At 41.9% G+C, this 6,668-nt stretch overlaps 1 long non-coding RNA gene across 1 annotated transcript; it reads left to right on the top strand.

Annotated features, from left to right (window-relative positions):
- The first annotated feature begins 563 nt into the window (after positions 1–563).
- Positions 564–5,799, top strand: LOC310911373. The gene is made up of 3 exons (XR_014590501.1): positions 564–1,209; positions 2,672–2,736; positions 5,652–5,799. It is a non-coding gene; the product is annotated as an uncharacterized lncRNA (long non-coding RNA).
- Positions 5,800–6,668: the final 869 nt, after the last annotated feature.

The following is a 6,668-nucleotide window of genomic DNA, read 5'->3' as shown; positions in this document are numbered from 1 at the left end:
GCAGGCCTGTGATCTCTGGCTCCTGTGCCCATGTCACACCGCCGTCCTCCGGGTGGGAACCGCGGAAGAAAGTGCAGGATGCACCTTGGTATTGCTGACACGGCTCCAGCCGCGCCGGCTCCCGCACTGGTAGTGACCGGGCCCACACAGACGCCCGGGCAGGAGCGCCGGGCCGGGGGCGGGTCACAGACTCTCCCCGCCGGCTCCCGGGTGTTGGCAGCGGGTGCCGGGAGTGCGGCCCTGCCTCGGGAGTCCCGTAGGCCCCCACTCCAGGGTTAACACGAGCGTCTGCGAGAGGGAAACCTCCCCTGGAGGGCGGGGCCGCCGTACCAGCGCCGCAGCGCTGCCCGGGGTCAAACGCGCCGCCCGCGGGGCTCCCCCGCCGGGGCCGGGCCCGGCCGGGCCCCCCGAGCCCGCCCGCGCCTGGGCCCGGCCCGCGGTGCGGCCGCCGGCAGGGGGCGCTCTGGCTCCGGGAACGCGCCGCCGCCGCTGGGCCCGGCCCAGGCCGCCCCGGGCAGGACACGGGCGGGACACGGGCACGGGCGGCTGCCCTGAGTGCCCGGCGGCTGCGGCGGGGCCGGGCTGGGCTGCCGCACGGCAGCGAACAGGTGACGGTCTCGCCGGCAGAGCCGCAGGCCTTCAGGGGCACGGCCCGGGAGGTGCAGCCGGCCCGGCCCGGCGCCCCGAGCGCTCCTGGGCGGGCGCGGGGAAGGCGGCGCTGCGCGGGTGGAGGGGCCGGGCGCGGCCGGGGACCGCGGAGGCCCCGGCGGAGTCACAGGCGCCGGCACAAGTTGGTGACAAACGTGCCTTGGCCGTGGCTGCAGCCACCGGTTTCTTTGTGCGTCTGTCAGCACTTTGGGTGACATTCCCTCCGCCGCGCGGGTGGCTGGCGATTTTTCCTTTTATTTTTTTTTTAATTTTTTTTTTTTAAAATTGCTGGAAAAGGTTCTATATAAGAGAAAAAGAAGAAAAGCCTTTGAAAGCCTTTGTAATTTTCACAGAGGTTTTTTAGAATATAGTGCCGAAAAAGCAAATTTTTTTTTTATTTTTTTTTTTTATTTTTATTTTTTTTAATTGGTGAGGTTTTTAGCATTCACATGGATGCTCTTTCTTTATTACAGATCTATGATTTACAGGTTTTTTTAAAAAAATTCTTTGGCCATATCTTTGGTCATAGCTTATAACTACTCTCTATACACACCTGTGTTTGTAAGTATCTTTTAAGAGTCAGTAAGAAAATGTTTTCATTAAAAGACTTCCAAAACAAAAATTAAAAAGGACAGAGGAAAATATGATAACCTAGCAGCCAAGCCACGATTTCCTCTAATGTGTGATCCAAATGTTTTGGACCAAACCCTTAGGAATATAAATTGGTGTAGTGAACTGATTTACCTCAGCTGAAGACCTAATTCCAGTGCACTGCATGCTCAGAATATGTAAAAGATATTCCAGAGACACAAAACCACATGGTTGTGCATCTCGAGATAAAACAAACTAAGCTAGATGAAACCAAAATAAATTTTTGTTATGTACTACAGTAATTACCTACAGTGACTGCAGATTCTTCATTTCCCATGCACACAGACAGGTACTTAGCTAGAAACTGTATGTGATGCTTTAAAATTGAAAGAAGTAGTTTCTTGTTTGTTTTTGGTTTTTTGTTTGTTTTTTTTGGTGATAGGTGTGCAGTCACTCTAGGATATGTGAACAAATACTTAAGAAATGAAATTAATTCTGCTTTACTATTGCATATGCTGTAAAGGCTTTTAGTGACTTCACTGTTTCAAGTGGCTTTAAAATGAGAAGTTTAATGCTCACATTTTTAAAGTTTTATTTCTGTGGTGTTTTGCTCGCCTGGTCAAATTTATCTAGTGCAGCATGGTGATCAGGCAGTATTACAGGTAGTGGCTTATCAGTTATTTTAATGGGAGGTTTCCTAAATCCACTCTGGAATGAGATGTGCTTTAGGGAAAGGAGCAGGTTCCCCACACTCAAAACCAATCGCCCCGCTGACTTCCTTCCCTGGTTTTCTTCAGTAATTTCTCTAATGTGTCCTTCCACTTTACTACAAAATAAATATTCAGAGATAAGGAGGGAGAGGGGGGAGAAGGGATGAAAAAATAGGCCACCCAGTGAGCTATTGATTTGAAATTTGAAACATTTTATTGATACAAGAAAAAACCCAGACATAAGGAAGCAGTTTGATACTGCACAATATTTGAAAAAAATTGTGTGCATCTGTTTAGCACAATACACTGCATAATGACAGCAATCTTCCCTGTTTGTATCTATTCATCTGATTATGCAGTGTAACAATTCTTTTTGCTACACATTTATTTACTAAAGGATTTTTTTTAATGGATAATAAATTAGTAAATCAGATATCATGTGCTTGGGAAAATATGTTAGTTGACTCCCTACATGCACGATAGTTGCAATTCATATTTTATGTGATATTCAGCGATACTCACATATACAGATGAAGTTATGTGCTTCCCTTGTGGCAAAGACAAAGGAAGTTTTAAATCACTATTTAGTACTCTTTCATCTAGGCACATGTTATTTTGAAACGCTTCAGTTTGTAACACCGCAGTGCAGCACTGATGTAATGAAGAGCTTTGACTTACTTGAAGTATAACCCAGTGGCCTTCTTTTGATGCCTTTTCCATAGCTATTTCTGCTGCAGCTTCCTGTCCTTGACCCAGCGATACATTGTGAAGTTCTCCTGAGTCAATGGTAAATTCAAACTTGTTCCCTAAACAGAACAATATACTGTACTACTTAGAGCCAAATAATGAAGTGTTCAGACAAGCATGTGTTCTGCACACTGTTAAAATGGCACCACATCACATGAGTCACCAAAGGGAAAACAGCCCTCAAAAATATAGTTTCAATAAATCAGCTGAGCTAGAATATTGTGCTGCTTTCTGGCTAGGTATTCTGTATTAGCAAAATGCTCCTGTCTCTGAAAAGCATCCCAGAGTGACACAATTGATTCCTGCTGATGGCTTCCCTACACATTGTCTATATGAATATTTCAATGCACCCTGAAGTGGATTTGTTAGACATTTATCTAAAGAAAAAAAGAGAATTTTAGTTAATGTCTCACTGAAGGTGACATTATACACAGGCGATGAAAGGGGCTTAACAGAAGTCAAATCTGTTGCTCAAGCATACTTGTGCAAGGTTGATGACTTGTGCAAATACAGAAGAGCAAGCAGGTCCCTCTGATTTCAGAGAGCAGCAAGTGTTCCCCAGGCACTGAAACTTCCCTCAGACACTGAGTGTTGGAGGTGTAATACCGTCGGTGTGTTAATGTATGACAGCACTCAGCAGTCACAGAAAGGCCTGGTTTATGTCTCTGCTTGTGGTAGAATTTCTAGGACTAGTGGTATTGCTAACTAACTTGTAGAAAGTTCTTTATTTCATGGTAAGTGTTATGTTTCCTCATGATCGTTAGTAATAGCGTCTAGTCCAGACTGATCTGATAGTTCAGAATTGATAAGGGGACCAGTCCAGGAGATAAACACTACTGGGGAACAGCACTGTCTTCTTTGGAAGTTTTTGTGAACACTGGACACATTTAGTTCTAAGTTACATTTAGGCTAATTTGCCATAAATTAAGAATACAGTTGACAGAACCTTGTGAAAAGCAACAATTAAGGTGTAAGGCCTGTCTGTGGGATGTAATATTTTATCATGACTTCTGTTTGGTAGTGATCCAAATGCAACACACGTTAGGGTCACTCACAGTACAAAAATCTGTCCTTCAAGGGCTGACTGGTAATGCAAACTGACAGTACAATTCATCCTGGACATTCTGCTGCCTCACATAAATATTAGGTTGAGGAGAGAACTTTTCACTTTTCATGCCTTTATAAATTTCTTCTTTCTGGACATTACAAATCCATTTCTTTTGCTTGTTCTATCCGGGAACCTTCATTATCTCTCTTCAAGTAGTGTAATTTATTTAACATTGTCCACAACTGAAAAAATACTATGTAGAACCAGTACATTTGAGCACAAGCATATGGATTTTTAAAATCAATGTAGCTAGAGCTTTCAATTAAAAAAAAATTAAACATATAAAAATGTAGGGTCATTATTGTAGACACTCTGTACCCTGATTTCTGTTCACAGAGAGTTAGAGAAAAAAATCAAGTAAAGGTTGAAACAGTGATCTGTGTAAGTTCAGAATGTTCACAAAGTATGAATTTGTTTTATGGTAACTAAAAGCTTTAGAACAGAACAGCTGTGAAATTAATAGAAATTATTTGTGATATTTATCAGTGTTTATTTTCTCAAAAGCTTTGGGGTTTATTTGTGGCCAATTTCCTCATTTAAAACATTTAAAATCTTTTAAAACTGCGCAATACAGCTTCTGGGTATTGTAAACTTAAATCATACACGTAGAGAAACATTCCTTAGAGTATATGAACATATTCACAGATGATGATTGTGTCAGTTTGTAAGACCAGTTAAGCCTTCACCGAAGTATGAACAAAATTCTAAACATAAAGCTTTTCTGAAATTTCCATCTTAACAAATTCAATGTGGAATTTTTTCTGTAAGCCTTTTAGTATGTCAGCAAGGCTAGAAACACTGAATTGTGCTGAGAAAGAGTATTAATACAGTATTCCAAGGTGAGTTGAATGCAGATTTCTCTAGAAGAGAAACAGTTTTTATTAAGAAATTGCCAGATCAAAATTATATGGTGAAATGCTTTAAAATTTAAAAGTCTATAAGAACCAAACCTAAATTTTCCACTGTTGTAAGAAACAACAGGAGAGCTCTACACCATTATTTATTGTGTTGTACAGGGATGTGCTGGGTTCTGTTACTTGTTATTTAATCCAGAGGTGCATTCAGCTATGTATTAGTAGCGAACACTGAGCCATTAGAGCAGCAAAAGATAGGACAGAAATAAACTGCTGGCTGCAATTGCCCCTTTGAAAAAGAACAGGAATTTTGAGAGGGGAGAGAAGGAGATTCCTTGGCCTCGGTGGAGTTTATTATTCTCTGGAAACAGGTAAACCAACCCTGGCTCGGGAAGATACTTTAGAATAGGAAATGTTTTGCCTTTGAAATGTACCAGATTACATGTCATTTCAAATAGTGTTCATGGCAAAGATACCCCTGGGACCACCTTACAAGAGCTTTATTTCTTGCCTGCAAATTAGTCAATTCAAAACACTTCTCCTCTCATCTCTGCCTTCAGCTCTTAATACCACACATGCCATTCGTAAAATAGCGGAGAAGAATGAAAAGACCCTGAATACAATGGTACAATTAAAAAAATAAAACAAAAGACTGTAAAAGCAAGAACAAGATGGGTTTCAGCAGACAAGGGGAAGAATGAAATTTTGGTGCATTTTTGGAGGCATTTCAATAAATCCTTTTTCTTCCGTTTCAGCAGGGGCTCATTGAAACAGCTACGTTTTCCAAGTGCAGGCAGACAGCCAATAGCATCTAAATTATTTTTAAGAAAGCACTTATAGCACTAAGCACTCACTACTACTAAATCCATCTTAGAGGAGAAGGGTGGAGTAAGAAGAAAGGTCAACAAATGTATCAAGTTCTTTGTGTAATGCCTCACTGACATTTTCCAACTCCCTCAGCTGGCTTTTATTTTTTTATTTTTTATTTCTCAGAATCCTGGTAAAATGCAGTAAAGGATTTAAGGTTATCATCTGTCTCTCTCTAACTTCTGACATCTCTTTATAACAAGAAAGAGTCACAGCCAACTGTAACAGGAGGGCAACACAATGAATCCTGGTAAGACAGGGAAGGGGGGAGGTTCAACTTTGCTGCCCCTTTGCCCCTGTTTCTTCCTCACAGAACAGAAGTGCCATCTGTTACTAGTCCTAACATGCATGCATTTGATTTCCATTCAGTAATAACTATCACAGGAAAAAGATTATCAAGTGATCTAAAGCACTATCAGCATTAGCAGATCTTCCCATCCAGTGTTTTGTTTGCACCTCCAAAGATCTACAAGATGAAATGGATACGGGCAAGTGTCTTAATTGCCTAGAATTATTTTGTTTTCTGTCAGAGGACCATATGGTCAAGGTGTGGATTATGACCAGACTGAGGATATTTAGATGATTAGGTCAGAAAGAGATTTAGGAAAATCAAACAAGAGGACTGATGTTTATATTCTCCAATTCGAATTCACTACAGTCTTTATTACTTGTGTTGTAATACAGCGCTATAATAATGGAAAATCAAATCATAGCATGTTGTGTGAGAGTAGACAGTATTAAAATATAAGCCTGTTTTAAAGCAATCTGTAAAAATGTTTCTTAGGCTTCAGTCAAATTTGTCCATCCACAAGTAAAAATCCCAACACTACCAAACACTTTCCAGCCCAGCAAACTCAGTTTAAGGTTGTGCTAGTTTTGACAGGGGTAGATTTTCTGGGTTGTTTTTTGTCATAGCAGCTGGCATGGGGCTATGCTCTGGATTTGTGCTGGAAACAGTGTTGATAATTCAGAAATGTTTTAATTATTGCTGAGCAGTGCTCACATAGAGTCAAGGCCTTTTCTGCTCCTCACACCGTTCCACTAGTGATGAGGCTGAGGGTGCACAAAAAGTTGAGAGGACAACAGCTGGAGCAGTTGACCCCAAGTGACCAAAGAGACATTCCCTGCCATATGGCATCGTGC

This window comes from Zosterops lateralis (assembly GCF_965231275.1).
Source record: "Zosterops lateralis genome assembly, chromosome: 7".
In the NCBI taxonomy this organism is placed as follows: domain Eukaryota; kingdom Metazoa; phylum Chordata; class Aves; order Passeriformes; family Zosteropidae; genus Zosterops; species Zosterops lateralis.
This window is presented reverse-complemented; position numbering and strand designations above follow the sequence as displayed.